General features: G+C 49.9%; 1 pseudogene; it reads left to right on the forward strand.

Annotated features, from left to right (window-relative positions):
- The first annotated feature begins 222 nt into the window (after window positions 1-222).
- LOC142268456 (U2 spliceosomal RNA) lies at window positions 223-429 on the forward strand (annotated as a pseudogene).
- Window positions 430-15,078: the final 14,649 nt, after the last annotated feature.

The following is a 15,078-nucleotide window of genomic DNA, read 5'->3' on the forward strand; positions in this document are numbered from 1 at the left end:
TGTGTCCGGTATAGGCCAGGGTGCCACTCAAGGCCGTAACCAATTCGGGTTATAGCTTCTCATCCTTTTGGCTAAGATCAAGTGTAGTTTCGGAGGACGCTACCTTGGTCGGTACTGGAAGGTGCCTGGGATTGCACGTCTGCCGGCCTTGAGGAAGTGTGTGCGCCTTCTGGTGACACATAGCCCTCTTGTGCCTGGACGGTTCCCAGGCAACGGGAGGCGATCACCTTTGTTATTTTGAAGTCCTACTGATAAACAGAAAAAAAAAAAAATTAAATCTGTTCTTATCAGTTTAATATCTGATACGTCCCCTCTCTGGGGACCATATATTAAATGGATTTTTAGAACAAGGAGATGGAAAAAATCTTGCTCTGTCCACTCCACGCATTGACCTGGTATTGCAGTACCTCCAGGACCGGTGCACCCCTTCTTAACCCAGTTTCCAAAAGCAGAACTCAATTCACCTGATTCAAATGAGCCCCATTAGTGAATTGAAAGAAAGCAAAAACTTTATATGCACCTCAATTTGGCCAATTCACTTTACACACTTTCACCCTTTTTTTTATCTTTCACACCTTTTACTTGCTTTATTGATGCAAAAAGCTGTGCCAAATAGCAAACTCATCTCCACTCAACTTGACCAACTCTGCTATGTCCCGTGCAGTATCTTATTCTCAGTCTTATCTAGATCATTTGCAATTGAATAGAATAGATCCCTTTTGGCTGCTTATGACTGTGTAAAATATGTAGTTTTACTGGGCTGGGATGAGAGAATCCATTGAAGCATGGTGTAGGGATTGTGGTTCCTGTGTGCTAAGAAGAGAGGCTGGCACCAGCCAGAAAGCCCCATTGCAGCCAATAATCACTTAATAACTTTTTCAACTTGTCATCATATGGGAGGCCTTCCATTCCTTGTAGTAGTCTAGTTGCCCACCTTTGAACTGACTCTAACTTCTGAATGTCCTTTTTAAAATGTGGAGCCCAAAACTGGTTCCCATATTCCAGATGTAGCCTTACAAGTGATTTATAGAGGTGTAACAATACGTTGGGATCACGGGATCTAATCTCCCTTTTTATACACCCTAAAATCTTGTCCCAAGCAGCATTCCATCAGCCTCTGGAAGGTTCCTGGCGCATTGCACAGCTCGAAGGGCATGCTTTTGAACTCGCAGAGACCCATAGGGGTGGCGAAGGCGGTCTTCTCCCGGTCTGCCTCAGCAACGGACACTTGCCAATAGTGACTAGTGAGATCAAGGGTAGAAAAATAATTTGCAGTTCTCAATGCAGCTAGCGATTCCTCAATACGGGGAGTGGTGCCGTCCTTCTTTTTTAACAGGATCAACAGAGCTGCCCAAAGGCTACAACTGTCACGGATAACCCCAGCCGCCTTCATGTTGCTCAACATGTCCTTGGTACACTGGCAATGTGAAGGTGGTATTGGCTTATAGCTCTCTTTGATGGGTGGGTGTGCACCTGTGGGGATGTGGTGTTGGACCCCTTTTATTCCCCCAAAATCTAGCGGGCTTCCCACCGGTAACCCGCTCCCCAGCTTGGATGGATGCTGAGGGAGCCCCTTTTGCCCGCAGGCTCTGGCCCTGGGAACTGTAGCCTTGGCGGTGACTGTGCTTCCCTCTACGGTGTGAGCTGTTGCCTTCAATCGGGTCTTGACTGCTGGGAAACCCTGGAGGTTCCTGTCGCTAACGGATTTGACCGGTTTTACGGCGACTCCTAGCCTGGTCGGGGTCCGTAGGCCCTGCCGGATGGTGCTGGCTTCTCTTCACTCCCCGATCTGGTACCGGCGGGCCACCGCCCATCCCCGGTCCGTACGGTTCACTCCAATCAGCCTCTCCTGCAGAAGGTCACCACCGTCTGCCAACCTTGCTGAGTGCCCGGGCCACACACCCGGACACGGTCAGTCTCCTCTCCTCTTCACTTCTCTAACTCCAAAACTGATCTCTAATCTGACTCCTTTTCCCGCCTCCAGGACTGTGAACTCCTCGGTGGGTGGGATCAACCGCCTGGCCCACCCCCTGGTGTGGACATCAGCCCCTGGAGGAAGGCAACTAGGATTTGTGTTTAGCTTCGGTGTGCCTAGCCGGAGTGTAGAGTGTGTTGGTGTAGTACCTGTGATGACCTGGCTTGTCCAGGGCGCCACATTCCCCTATAGTAAAATGCAGACCGTCCGCGGGCTGCCCGTCCATCACCGGTTTTATTTTCACAACTGAAAAAGAATAAAACGGTAAAACATGTAAAAGCATCATAAACATTTTACAACGGTACAGCTTCCGCTCTTCTCCCACCCAAACAACCTGGCCCTGATGCTGCCCCTAAGAAGCGGGCAGCACCCCTTGACCCCAGTCCAGCACCAAGTTGCCCGAGCGGGTTCTGTCTCTTTCAGGGGGCCCACGTCCAAGGGGACCCCTGAACCCCCGGAGGATCGCCACCGGTTACGGTAGTGGCGGGCCTAGGCCATCCCTTTCCTCCAGGCCCATCCTCCCAAATCAGCCTCTCCGGAGGCGGTAACGGTGTCAAGCCAACAAACATTTTTATTTACATTGCACTAAGTTTGTGGTTGCCCTGCAAGTTCTCGGGCTTGTCCGTAAGCAGTTCCTTACGCAATGGTTGCACAGTCCCTACGGGGACAACAGTTGCCGGCAACGGCCGGTTTAATCACGGTTCAATCAGGTAAACTTCTTTGGTTGATCATCTTTACTTATCATTTAAAACTTTAAAACTGGTACACTCAACACATAAAGCCCCCCCCTTTTAAAGAGTAGTTTCCCTGTACCTAAGTGGGGGTCTACCTAGGTTGGGGCGAGTGGACCTTCGGGGTCCGGTGTCAGTGGTGACAGGCAGTGGGGCAGAGGGAACAGTCAGTTCCTCCTCCCTGCTATCATGTGGGGCAGGCGGAGGCGTAGGGGAGCTGGGTACAGGTACATCCCTGGGCACTGGCTCGCGGTTAACCGTTTCCATCATTTCTTCATCCACGGGTTGTGGGAACAGTATCACTGGAAGGATCACCGCACCGTTCTGTGTAGGCCAGTCTGCTGGAAAATCACCCATCATGGTGTGGATTACCTCTTTTTCCTTCTCCACTGGACTGGGAACTGGAGCCTCATCCGCTACTCTCAATGCTGGTGGGCACTTCTTCAGGTGGTCTCGGGAAACCGTGGCCAAAGTCCCCCCCTGGTCACGGCTGATCTGGTAGGCCTTCCCATTCTCCCATCCTGTGGGCTGGACTACATACGGGGTTTTTTCCCATTGATCATCCAGCTTGTGGGCCCTTCTTTTCCGCTTCAGCACTACATCCCCAGGTTGGAAGGAACCGGCAGGCGCCTTCTTGTTGAAGCACTGCTCCTGTTGTCCCCGACTCCGGCACAAGTTCTTTTCAACATACTCCTGGACCTGTCGGTACTGTGTCCTCCGCCGAGTGTCCCATTCAGCTGTCGACAGGAGTGCTTCTGAAGCTTCCAAGCCCATTTCCAGATCCACTGGTAGCCGGCCGGGACGAGCTCTCATCAGGTATGCTGGAGTGCATTTCGTAGAGCTGGAAGGGATGTTGTTGTACATATCGACCAGGTCAGGTAGCTTCTCCAGCCACAGGTTCCGCTCTTCCAGTGGTAACGTCTTGAGGAGGCCCAGGACCAAGTGGTCTTTTCACAAATGCCATTGGTTTGGGCGTGGTAAGGCGTGGTCCGGATTTTCTTGCAGCCGTACAACTGGCAGAATTCCTGGAATACCTCTGCTTCAAAGGCCGGACCCTGGTCGGTAAGCACCCTCTCCGGGTACCAATGCGGTCAACAGAAATAAGCCTGGAAAGCCTTAGCAGCGGTGCGGCCGGTTAAGTCCTTAACTGGGACAACCACCAGGAACCTCGAGTAGTGGTCTACGATGGTCAGAGCGTAGGTGTACCCACTTCGGCTGGGGGTGAGCTTTACATGGTCAAGGGCAACCAGCTCCAGCGGTTGGTGTGTAATGATCGGGTGTAGGGGTGCCTTCTGGCTGGCCTCGTCCTTCCTTCTCAATGCGCAAGGGCCACATTCTCGGCACAAGGCCTCCACAGATTCCCGCATTCCACTCCAATAGAACCGCTCTCTTAACAACATCTCTAGCTTCTTCCACCCGAAGTGCACTGCACCATCATGGTATGCTTGCAGGACGGTGGGCACGTTAGCCTGGGGAATCACCAGCTGGCGGATCTTCTCGTGAGTCTTTGGATTAATCAGCTCGCGATACAACTTCTCCTGGTGTAGGTATAGCCGGGTCCGTTCTTGCCACAGACGTTGGGCTTCGGCAGGGGCAGCAGGGTCTATCCCAGCAGAACCCTGTTCCACTAGAGTCTTGACCAGGCGGACAGCAGGTGACTGGTCCTGAGCTTCCTGCCAGTCCTGTCGGGGCAGCGGATCCAGGTTCACCCGTTGTTGGTAGACGTGCACCTTCTCAGTGAATGGCCGGTGAAATGCAGGCAACTCGATCTCTTCGAGGTCATCATCCTCTGGCCCCTCTTCCGACAGGTGGGGCATCCGGGAGAGTGCATTGGCATTGACGTTGGTACGGCCGGCCCGGTACTTGATGGTGAAATCGTAGTTGGCTAACCTGGTCACCCACCGCTGCTCCAACGTGCCCAGCTTGGCCGTATCTAGATGGGTCAGCAGGTTATTGTCTGTGTACGCGGTGAACTTGGCTGCTGTCAGGTAATGGCGGAACCGCTCGGTGATAGCCCACACCAGTGCCAAGAGCTCAAGCTTGAAGGAGATGTAGTTCTCAGGGTTCCTCTCAGTCGGTCGGAGTTTTCGGCTAGCATAAGCTATTACCTTTTCCCTTCTGTCTTGGACCTGGGATAGAACAGCCCCCAAGCCCACATTGCTGGCGTCGGTGTAGAGGATGAATGGGCGGCTGTAGTCAGGGTACGCTAGGATTTCCTCTCCGGTCAGGGCTGTTCTCAGCTGGCGGAAGGATTCCTCATGCTTTTCTTCCCACACCAATGGGGCTACTAGGGATCTACCACCCTTGGTCTGTCCTACGAGGAGGTCTTGCATGGGGGCAGCCATCTTTGTGTACCCCTTAATGAAGCGACGGTAATATCCCACCAGGCCCAGAAACTGCCTCACTTCCCTCACTGTGGTCGGTCTCGGCCAGTCATCATAGTATCATAGTTTTAAGGTTGAAGGGAGACTCTAAGTCCATCTAGTTCAATCCGTAGCCTAACATGTTGATCCAGAGGAATGCAAAAAACCCCAATGTGGCAAACAAGTTCCAATGGGGAAAAAATTTCCTTCCTGACTCCACATCCAGCAATCAGACTAGTTCCCTGGATCAATACCCTGTCATAAAATCTAATATACATAACTGGTTATATTAAATTTTTCAAGAAAGGCATCCAGGCTCTGCTTAAATGTTAGTAGTGAATCACTCATTACAACATCATGCGGCAGAGAATTCCATAGTCTCACTGCTCGTACAGTAAAGAATCCTCGTCTGTGATTATGATTAAACCTTCTTTCCTCAAGACGTAGCGGATGCCCCCGTGTTCCAGTCGCAGGCCTAGGTGTAAATAGATCTTTGGAAAGGTCTCTGTACTGTCCCCTCATATATTTATACATTGTGATTAGATCTCCCCTAAGCCTTCGTTTTTCCAGACTAAATAACCCCAAGTTTAATAACCTGTCTTCGTATTGCATCCCCCCCATTCCTCTAATAATCTTGGTCGCTCTTCTTTGCACCCTCTCCAGTTCAGCTATGTCCTTCTTATATATCGGTGACCAGAATTGTACACAGTATTCTACGTGCGGTCGCACTAGTGACTTGTACAGAGGTAGAACTATATTTTTTTCATGAACAGTTATACCTCTTTTAATACATCCCATTATTTTATTAGCCCTGGCAGCAGCTGCCTGACACTGTCCACTAAAGTGAAGTTTACCATCCACCCATACACCCAAGTCTTTTTCTGTGTCTGTTTTACCCAGTGTTCTACAATTAAGTACATAATCATAAATGTTATTTCCTCTACCCAAGTGCATGACCTTACATTTATCTACATTAAACTTCAATTGCCACTTCTCAGCCCAATCCTCCAATTTACATAAATCTCCCTGTAATATAAAATTATCCTCCTCTGTATTGATTACCCTGCAGAGTTTAGTATCATCTGCAAATATTGAAATTCTACTCCGCATGCCCCCAACAAGGTCATTTATAAATATGTTGAAAAGAAGCGGGCCCAATACTGACCCCTGTGGTACCCCACTATGAACTGAGACCCAGTCCGAGTACGTACCATTAATAACCACCCTTTGTTTCCTATCACTGAGCCAGTTTTTAACCCAGTTACACATATTTCCCCTATCCCCATTATTCTCATTTTATGTACCTTTTATGTACCTTATGTAGTCTTGGATGGCGGTGATCTTCTCGGGGTTGGGGGCGACACCTTCCGCACCAACCACATGTCCTAGGTACTGCACTCTGGGTTTCAGCAGATGACACTTTGAGGGCTTCAACTTCATCCCATACTTGGCAAGGGACGCGAACACCTCGGCTAGGTGCTCCAGGTGGGCTTCATACGTCTGTGAGTACACAATCACATCATCCAAGTACAGCAAAACGGTCCCATAGGCAGTCTTCTCTCGGTCTTCCGGTGCCACGGCCACCTGCCAGTACCCGCTGGTGAGGTCAAGGGTGGAGAAGTAGTTAGCGGTTCTCAGCGAGGCCAGGGACTCTTTGATGCGGGGCAGAGGGTAAGCATCCTTATGCGTTATCTGGTTAATCTTCCGGTAATCCACACACATCCGCATGGTGCCATCCTTCTTCTTAACCAGCACCAACGGAGCGGCCCAGGGACTACAGCTGTCCCTAATAACCCCTGCCTCCTTCATGTTCCTCAACATGTCTTTGGCGCATTGGTAGTGCGCAGGGGGAATAGGCCTGTATCTCTCTTTAATAGGGGAGTGTGTACCGGTAGGGATGTGGTGTTGAACCCCTTTAATCTGCCCAAAATCTAGAGGGTGCTTGCTAAAAACCCGCTCATACTCCTGTACCACCCGGTATACCCCTTCCTTGTGGTGTATGGGGGTATCATCAGTGCCGACATGTAGCTCTCGATACCACTCGCCTAACTCCCCCAGGGATGAGTGGGAACCGGCAGCAGGCGGTGTGACCGGGGGAACGGCTTCATGGATCGTGTGGGGATCTAGAGTGAGCAATTTGGCAAGGGTAGCGTACCGGGTGGTGCATGAATGCACACATATTGGTTTTATAATCTTATTGTATTACTTTATATTCTTATTTCACTTGTGCATATCTCCACCATAATCCTGGCTAAGAAATATAGCTTTTTTTGGGGTACACAGGTAGTAAGGTCTTCTTTCTATTTCTTTAGGGGTGATATAGCCTGGTGGAACTCTAGACCTCTAACATTATATATGCACCCTTTTTCTTTATGGTTCTTGGACACCTTATAACATTCTTCCATACATATATATCTTTCTCATAAATTATAAATAATTAGGCATTTTTATATATTTTATTTACATTTTCATAAATAACTTTTTACAAAGCATGGGGGACATTCTCACATACATATAATTTTCATGTACGCATTCTGAAAATTTACGCATAAACCGTACACACTCCTTTTTGTAACAATTTCTATAACTCATTCGCTGAACTCTCATCCCGGATATTCATTCTTACACCGAATTTCCTGTTATAACACAACATTCATGATTTTTATTCAATTTATTTTTATTTTTTAGGTTTATTAGTAGTGATGAGCGAGTACTAAAAAGCTCGGCTGCTCGAAGCTCGGGCCGAGCCTCTCAAGATACTCGTGTACTCGGCCCGAGCACCGAGCCCAATGTTATCCTATGGGAGACCCGAGTATTTTTGTGAAATGACCACCGGCAGCGTGTAGAAACCCTAAAAATGGCACAAAAGTCTCCGAAGAGTGCTCAAATGACATGGCAACAGCATGGGGAAGACCCCTTGAAGCATTTATCACTCAAAAGTCACAGCTGTGAATAATTTTGTCCGCGTTTTACGCCATTTTTACGGACTCACCAGAAAACCTTCCAAAATGACACCAAAATGATTTTTCATAGCGGAAATGTTAAGGGCACATACCCAATAGTGAGATAGAGCTAATGTATGTTACTTTTTGAGATCAATACATGAAAGATTTTACGTAAAACATTGTGTGGCACTCCGATGTCCCTGAGAAGAGACGTACATAAAGGCCTCTGAGTCTAATGTGCCCATTTTGAGGAACTGAGTCTTTGTAGTATTTTCCTTTGCCAGGGCAGTCCAAAATTGTGAGGTTCACCAATGCCCCTGCATACAGACGTGCATGATGGCCTGTAAACCTGAAGTGCCCATTGTAAGGAAGTGGGTCTATTGTAGTATAGCCCTTAGGCAGGGCAGCCAAAAATTGGGAGGCTCCACGTTGTCCCTGGATAGAGACGTGTATGAGGGCCTCAAAACATTAAGTGTCCAGTGTCAGGAAGTGGGTGTATTATAGTATAGCCCTTAGGCAGGGCAGCCAAAAATTGGGAGGCTCCACGTTGTCCCTGGATAGAGACGTGCATGAGGGCCTGTAAACCTGAAGTGCCCATTGGAAGGAAGTGGGTCTTTTGTAGTATAGCCCTTTGGCAGGGCAGCCAAAAATTGGGAGGCTCCACGTTGTCCCTGGATAGAGACGTGCATGAGGGCTTGTAAACCTGAAGTGCCCATTGGAAGGAAGTGGGTCTTTTGTAGTATAGCCCTTTGGCAGGGCAGCCAAAAATTGGGAGGCTCCACGTTGTCCCTGGATAGAGACATGCATGAGGGCCTCAAAACATTAAGTGTCCATTGTCAGGAAGTGGGTGTATTATAGTATAGCCCTTAGGCAGGGCAGCCAAAAATTGGGAGGCTCCACGTTGTCCCTGGATAGAGACGTGCATGAGGGCCTGTAAACCTGAAGTGCCCATTGGAAGGAAGTGGGTCTTTTGTAGTATAGCCCTTTGGCAGGGCAGCCAAAAATTGGGAGGCTCCACGTTGTCCCTGGATAGAGACGTGCATGAGGGCCTCAAAACATTAAGTGTCCATTGTCAGGAAGTGGGTGTATTATAGTATAGCCCTTTGGCAGGGCAGCCAAAAATTGGGAGGCTCCACGTTGTCCCTGGATAGAGACGTGCATGAGGGCCTCAAAACATTAAGTGTCCATTGTCAGGAAGTGGGTGTATTATAGTATAGCCCTTAGGCAGGGCAGCCAAAAATTGGGAGGCTCCACGTTGTCCCTGGATAGAGACGTGCATGAGGGCCTCAAAACATTAAGTGTCCATTGTCAGGAAGTGGGTCTTTTGTAGTATAGCCCTTTGGCAGGGCAGCCAAAAATTGGGAGGCTCCACGTTGTCCCTGGATAGAGACGTGCATGAGGGCCTCAAAACATTAAGTGTCCATTGTCAGGAAGTGGGTCTTTTGTAGTATAGCCCTTTGGCAGGGCAGCCAAAAATTGGGAGGCTCCACGTTGTTCCTGGATAGAGACGTGCATGAGGGCCTCAAAACATTAAGTGTCCATTGTCAGGAAGTGGGTGTATTATAGTATAGCCCTTAGGCAGGGCAGCCAACAATTGGGAGGCTCCACGTTGTCCCTGGATAGAGACGTGCATGAGGGCCTCAAAACATTAAGTGTCCATTGTCAGGAAGTGGGTCTTTTGTAGTATAGCCCTTTGGCAGGGCAGCCAAAAATTGGGAGGCTCCACGTTGTCCCTGGATAGAGACGTGCATGAGGGCCTCAAAACATTAAGTGTCCATTGTCAGGAAGTGGGTGTATTATAGTATAGCCCTTTGGCAGGGCAGCTAAAAATTGGGAGGCTCCACGTTGTCCCTGCATAGAGACGTGCATGAGGGCCTCAAAACATTGTTCCCATTGCAAAGGAGCGGGTCTCCTGTCGTTGTAATGTCCATTCTGCAAAGAATGGGCGAAAAAATTTACCACTGGGGGTATACCTGAAACAAAGGCCTAACTCTTGTAACGGTCATCATGGTGGCGCATGAGGAGAAGGAGGAGCAGTCCAGCGATTATCCAAAGTCCAGAAGTGTGTACCCATGGGTGACTGGAGGTACATGGCAAATTCCCGTTACAAACTTTAAATTCCGCTCTCATTTGCTGGTGGTGTGGTGAAGTCTGGCCCAATCCAACCCTTGTTCATCTTGATCAGAGTCAGCCTGTCAGCATTTTCAGTTGACAGGCGGGTGCGTTTATCTGTAATGATTCCACCTGCGGCACTAAAAACACGCTCTGACAAAACGCTAGCGGCAGGGCAGGCCAGGACTTCCAAGGCGTAGAGAGCCAATTCATGCCACGTGTCCACCTTGGATACCCAATAATTGTAAGGCACAGAGGAATGTCGGAGTACAGTTGTTCGATCTGCAAGGTACTCCTTGAGCATCTGGGCAAACTTAGGATTTCTTGTGGCACTACCCCGCACCTCAGGGGCTGTGGTACGTGAGGGGCTGAGAAAACTGTCCCACATCTTAAAGACTGTTCCCCTACCTCTGGCGGATTGGACTTGTGCCTCTCTCGGCTGTACGCCTTGGTTGTCCACTGATTCCTGACCTATGCCGCTAGCGTTTTGTGAGGGGAATGCTTTGCCTACTTCCGTGACTATGGCCTTCCGGAACTGCTGCATTTTGGTTGACCTCTCCGCCTCGGGAATAAGAGACATAAAGTTCTCCTTGTAGCGTGGGTCTAACAGTGTTACCAACCAGTAATGATTGTCGGCCAAGATGTTCTTAACGCGAGGGTCACGAGACAGGCAGCTTACCATAAAGTCAGCCATGTGCGCCAGACTCTTAACAGCCAGGACTTCAGTAGCCTGACCAACACGTTGACTGAACATGCTGTCCTCCTCCTCCTCCTCCTCCTCCTCCTCATCTACCCTGTCCTCTGGCCAGCCACGCTGAACCGAGGATATGACTGGTGTGCATGTCATATCCTCAATTTGGCCGGAGATTTGCTCCATGTCTTCATCCTCCTCCTCGTCATAGTCCTCCACTGCACGTTGTGATGAGACGAGGCTGGGCTGTGTGTTATCACCCACACCCACTACTGTTTCTTGCTGCAACTCATCGCGCTCCGCCTGCAATGCATCATGTTTGGTTTTGAGCAGAGACCGTTTTAGAAGGCAGAGTAGCGGTATGGTGACGCTAATAATGGCGTCATCACCACTCACCATCTTGGTGGAGTCCTCAAAGTTTTGGAGGATGGTACATAGGTCGGACATCCATCTCCACTCCTCAGGTGTTATGTGTGGAGTTTGACCCATTTCCCGACGGCTTAGGTGATGCAGGTACTCAACAACTGCCCTCTTCTGCTCACATATCCTGACCAACATGTGCAGAGTTGAATTCCAACGCGTGGGGACATCACACACCAGTCTGTGAGCCGGAAGATGCAAACTGCGCTGAAAGCCGGCAAGGCCGGCTGAAGCAGTAGGTGACTTTCGAAAATGTGCAGACAGGCGGCGAACTTTTACCAGCAGATCAGACAGCTCTGGGTATGACTTTAGAAACCGCTGAACCACGAGGTTGAGCACATGGGCCACGCATGGAACATGTGTCAGCTGGCCTCGCCTCAAAGCCGCCACCAGGTTCCGGCCATTGTCACACACGACCTTTCCTGGCTTTAGGTTCAGAGGTGTGAGCCAGTGATCTGCCTGCTGTTTCAGAGCTGTCCACAGCTCTTCTGCATTGTGGGGTTTGTCACCTATGCAGATTAGCTTCAGCACAGCCTGTTGCCGCTTCGCCGAGGCAGTGCTGCAGTGCTTCCAGCTTGGGACTGGTGTGGAGGGTACAGTGGATGAGGATGCGCAGGAGGAGGAGGAGGCTGAAGAGCATGACATTCCGGAGCTGTAGAGTGTGGGTGAAACACTGACTGAGGTAGGGCCTGCAAACCTTGGTGTGGGAAGGACGTGTTCCGTCCCTCGCTCAGACTGGGTCCCAGCTTCCACAATATTAACCCAGTGTGCCGTCAACGAGATGTAGCGGCCTTGCCCACAAGCACTTGTCCACGTGTCTGTGGTTAGGTGGACTTTGGGTGAAACAGCGTTGTTCAGGGCACGTGTGATGTTTTGTGACACGTGGTTATGCAACGCGGGGACGGCACACCGGGAGAAATAGTGGCGGCTGGGGACCGAGTAACGTGGGACAGCTGCCGCCATCAGGTCGCGGAATGCTTCTGTCTCCACCAGCCTTAAAGGCAACATTTCCAGCGCAAGCAGTCGCGAAATGTTAGCATTTAGAACTGTGGCATGTGGGGTGTTGGCAGTGTATTTGCGCCTGCGTTCAAAGGTTTGCTGAATGGATAACTGAACGCTGCGCTGGGACAAGGACGTGCTTGATGATGGTGTTATTTCTGAGTAGGCAACTGCAGGTGCAGGACCGGAGGAGGCTTGTTCGCAGGCAGCATGGACAGGGGATTGGCTCGCATGCACAACCAGCGAAGACGTAGCAGTGACATTAGCAAGCACTGCTCCTCGACTCTGTTGTACTTCCCACAAAGTCGGGTGCTTGGCTGACATGTGCCTGATCATGCTGGTGGTGGTCAGGCTGCTAGTTTTGGTACCCCTGCTGATGCTGGCACGGCAGGTGTTGCAAATGGCCTTTTTAGAATCATCTGGATCCAACTTAAAAAACTGCCAGACTCGGGAAGACCTAACATTTGTACAGGCACCTTGTGTCGTGTTGTTGTTCCGGGGAACGGTTGCCTGACTTCTGCCTGGAGCCACCACCCTGCTTCTTACTGCCTGTTGGGATGCTACGCCTCCCTCCCCCTGTGCACTGCTGTCCTCGCTCTGCATATCCTCCTGCCAGGTTGGGTCAGTTACTGGATCATCCACCACGTCGTCTTCCTCTTCCGCACCCTGCTCCTCCTCCTGACTTCCTGACAATTGTGTCTCATCATCGTCCACCCCTTGTTGAGACACGTTGCCAACTTCGTGAGAACGTGGCTGCTCAAATATTTGGCCATCTGTACATACGATCTCCTCATGACCCACTTCAACATGAGCTGGCGAGAGGCCAGAATGTGCGAATGGAAACGTGAACAGCTCTTCCGAGTGTCCAAGTGTGGGATCATTAATGTCCGAGGACGTGTACTCAGCCTTGTGGTAGGAAGGAGGATCAGGTTCTGAAATGTGCGGTGCAGTATCACGGCTACTGACACTTGACCGTGTGGAAGACAGAGTGTTTGTGGTGGTGCCAATCTGACTGGAAGCATTATCCGCTATCCAACTAACAACCTGTTGACACTGGTCTTGGTTCAAGAGCGGTGTACTGCTGCGGTCCCCAAGAATTTGGGACAGGACGTGCGAGCGACTAGATGTGGCCCTTTGTTGTGGCAAAATTAGAGCTTGCCCACGACCTCGGCCTCTGCCTGCACCACCATCACGTCCACTTCCTTGTTCCTTGCCAACGCCCTTGCGCATTTTGCAATGCTGTGCTGACGTGTATTCACTAGACTTGGGCGTTATATCAAAGTTTGTGCAAATTGTGCACCTGTACGCTGCCACCGACAGGCACACACGTGCGGTTTTTAAATGCAAGCACGGACGCACTAAGAACCTAACAGGTTTTAGGAGCAAAAATTAATGACGAGAACTCTGACACTATCAGCCACTGCTGACTGACGTGTATTATACACTACACTTGTGCGTTATATAATAGTTTGGTAAAAACGCACACAAGTGCACCTGTACGCTGCCACCGACAGGCACACACGTGCGGTTTTTAAATGCAAGCACGGACGCACTAAGAACCTAACACAGGTTTTAGGAGCAAAAATTAATGACGAGAACTCTGACACTATCAGCCACTGCTGACTGACGTGTATTATACACTACACTTGTGCGTTATATAATAGTTTGGTAAAAACGCACACAAGTGCACCTGTACGCTGCCACCGACAGGCACACACGTGCGGTTTTTAAATGCAAGCACGGACGCACTAAGATCCTAACACAGGTTTTAGGAGCAAAAATTAATGACGAGAACTCTGACACTATCAGCCACTGCTGACTGACGTGTATTATACACTACACTTGTGCGTTATATAATAGTTTGGTAAAAACGCACACAAGTGCACCTGTACGCTGCCACCGACAGGCACACACGTGCGGTTTTTAAATGCAAGCACGGACGCACTAAGAACCTAACAGGTTTTAGGAGCGACAATTGCTGAGAAGTCTGACACTATCAGGACTATTTTAGACTGTGTACACCAGCCCCAGATATGATGAAGGCTGGTATACGGTCACCACTAGGAATGGCTATATACCCTGCCTGCCTGCCTGCCTGCCTGTATACTGCTACAATAGTCCTGACAAGGACTCTTTTGGTCACTAGCCTGTATTCCAACCTGGCTATACCCTGCCTGTATACAGCAACAATAGTCCTGAGAAGGACTCTGCTACTGTACTCCGACCTGGCTATACCCTGCCTGCCTGTATACAACTAGAATAGTCCTGAGAAGGACTTTTGGTCACACTGTTTGCAGCCCTGCTACGGAAATAGCTATAAAGGGCCGCAAACCTTTCCCTGAAGCAGCGACCCTCTCCCTGCACTGACTGTCTGGATAGCTGTGAGCAGAGCACAGCGCGCCCGCCGGTATAAAGGCTCGGTCACGCTGTGCAGGCCGGCCAATCACTGCAATTCCACAACTAACAGGGCTGTGGCATTGCAGTGGTCTGCCAGCCAATCCCTGCATGAGGGCTGGCTCTCAAAAGAGCGCCAACATGCAGGGATGAAGACCACGAGTACAGCACGAGTATCGCGAGATTACTCGGTCCCCGTCGAGTAGACCGAGTACAGTGATACTCGTGCGAGTACCGAGTAGTAACAAGCATGCTCGCTCATCACTATTTATTAGTAAAATGGCTTACACTCCCCTTTTTTCCACTTTTTTCTTCACTACTTTTATAAAGAAATTTTTCCTTTCTTTATTCTTAATGCAATTTTATATAGCAACACCACCATTTTTTGCCACGAACATATTTTTTCTTGTCCGTCATCCCGTTCACCCTTACAGGGTTGTGGACAGAT

Source organism: Anomaloglossus baeobatrachus, unplaced genomic scaffold (assembly GCF_048569485.1).
Source record: "Anomaloglossus baeobatrachus isolate aAnoBae1 unplaced genomic scaffold, aAnoBae1.hap1 Scaffold_3017, whole genome shotgun sequence".
NCBI lineage: Eukaryota > Metazoa > Chordata > Amphibia > Anura > Aromobatidae > Anomaloglossus > Anomaloglossus baeobatrachus.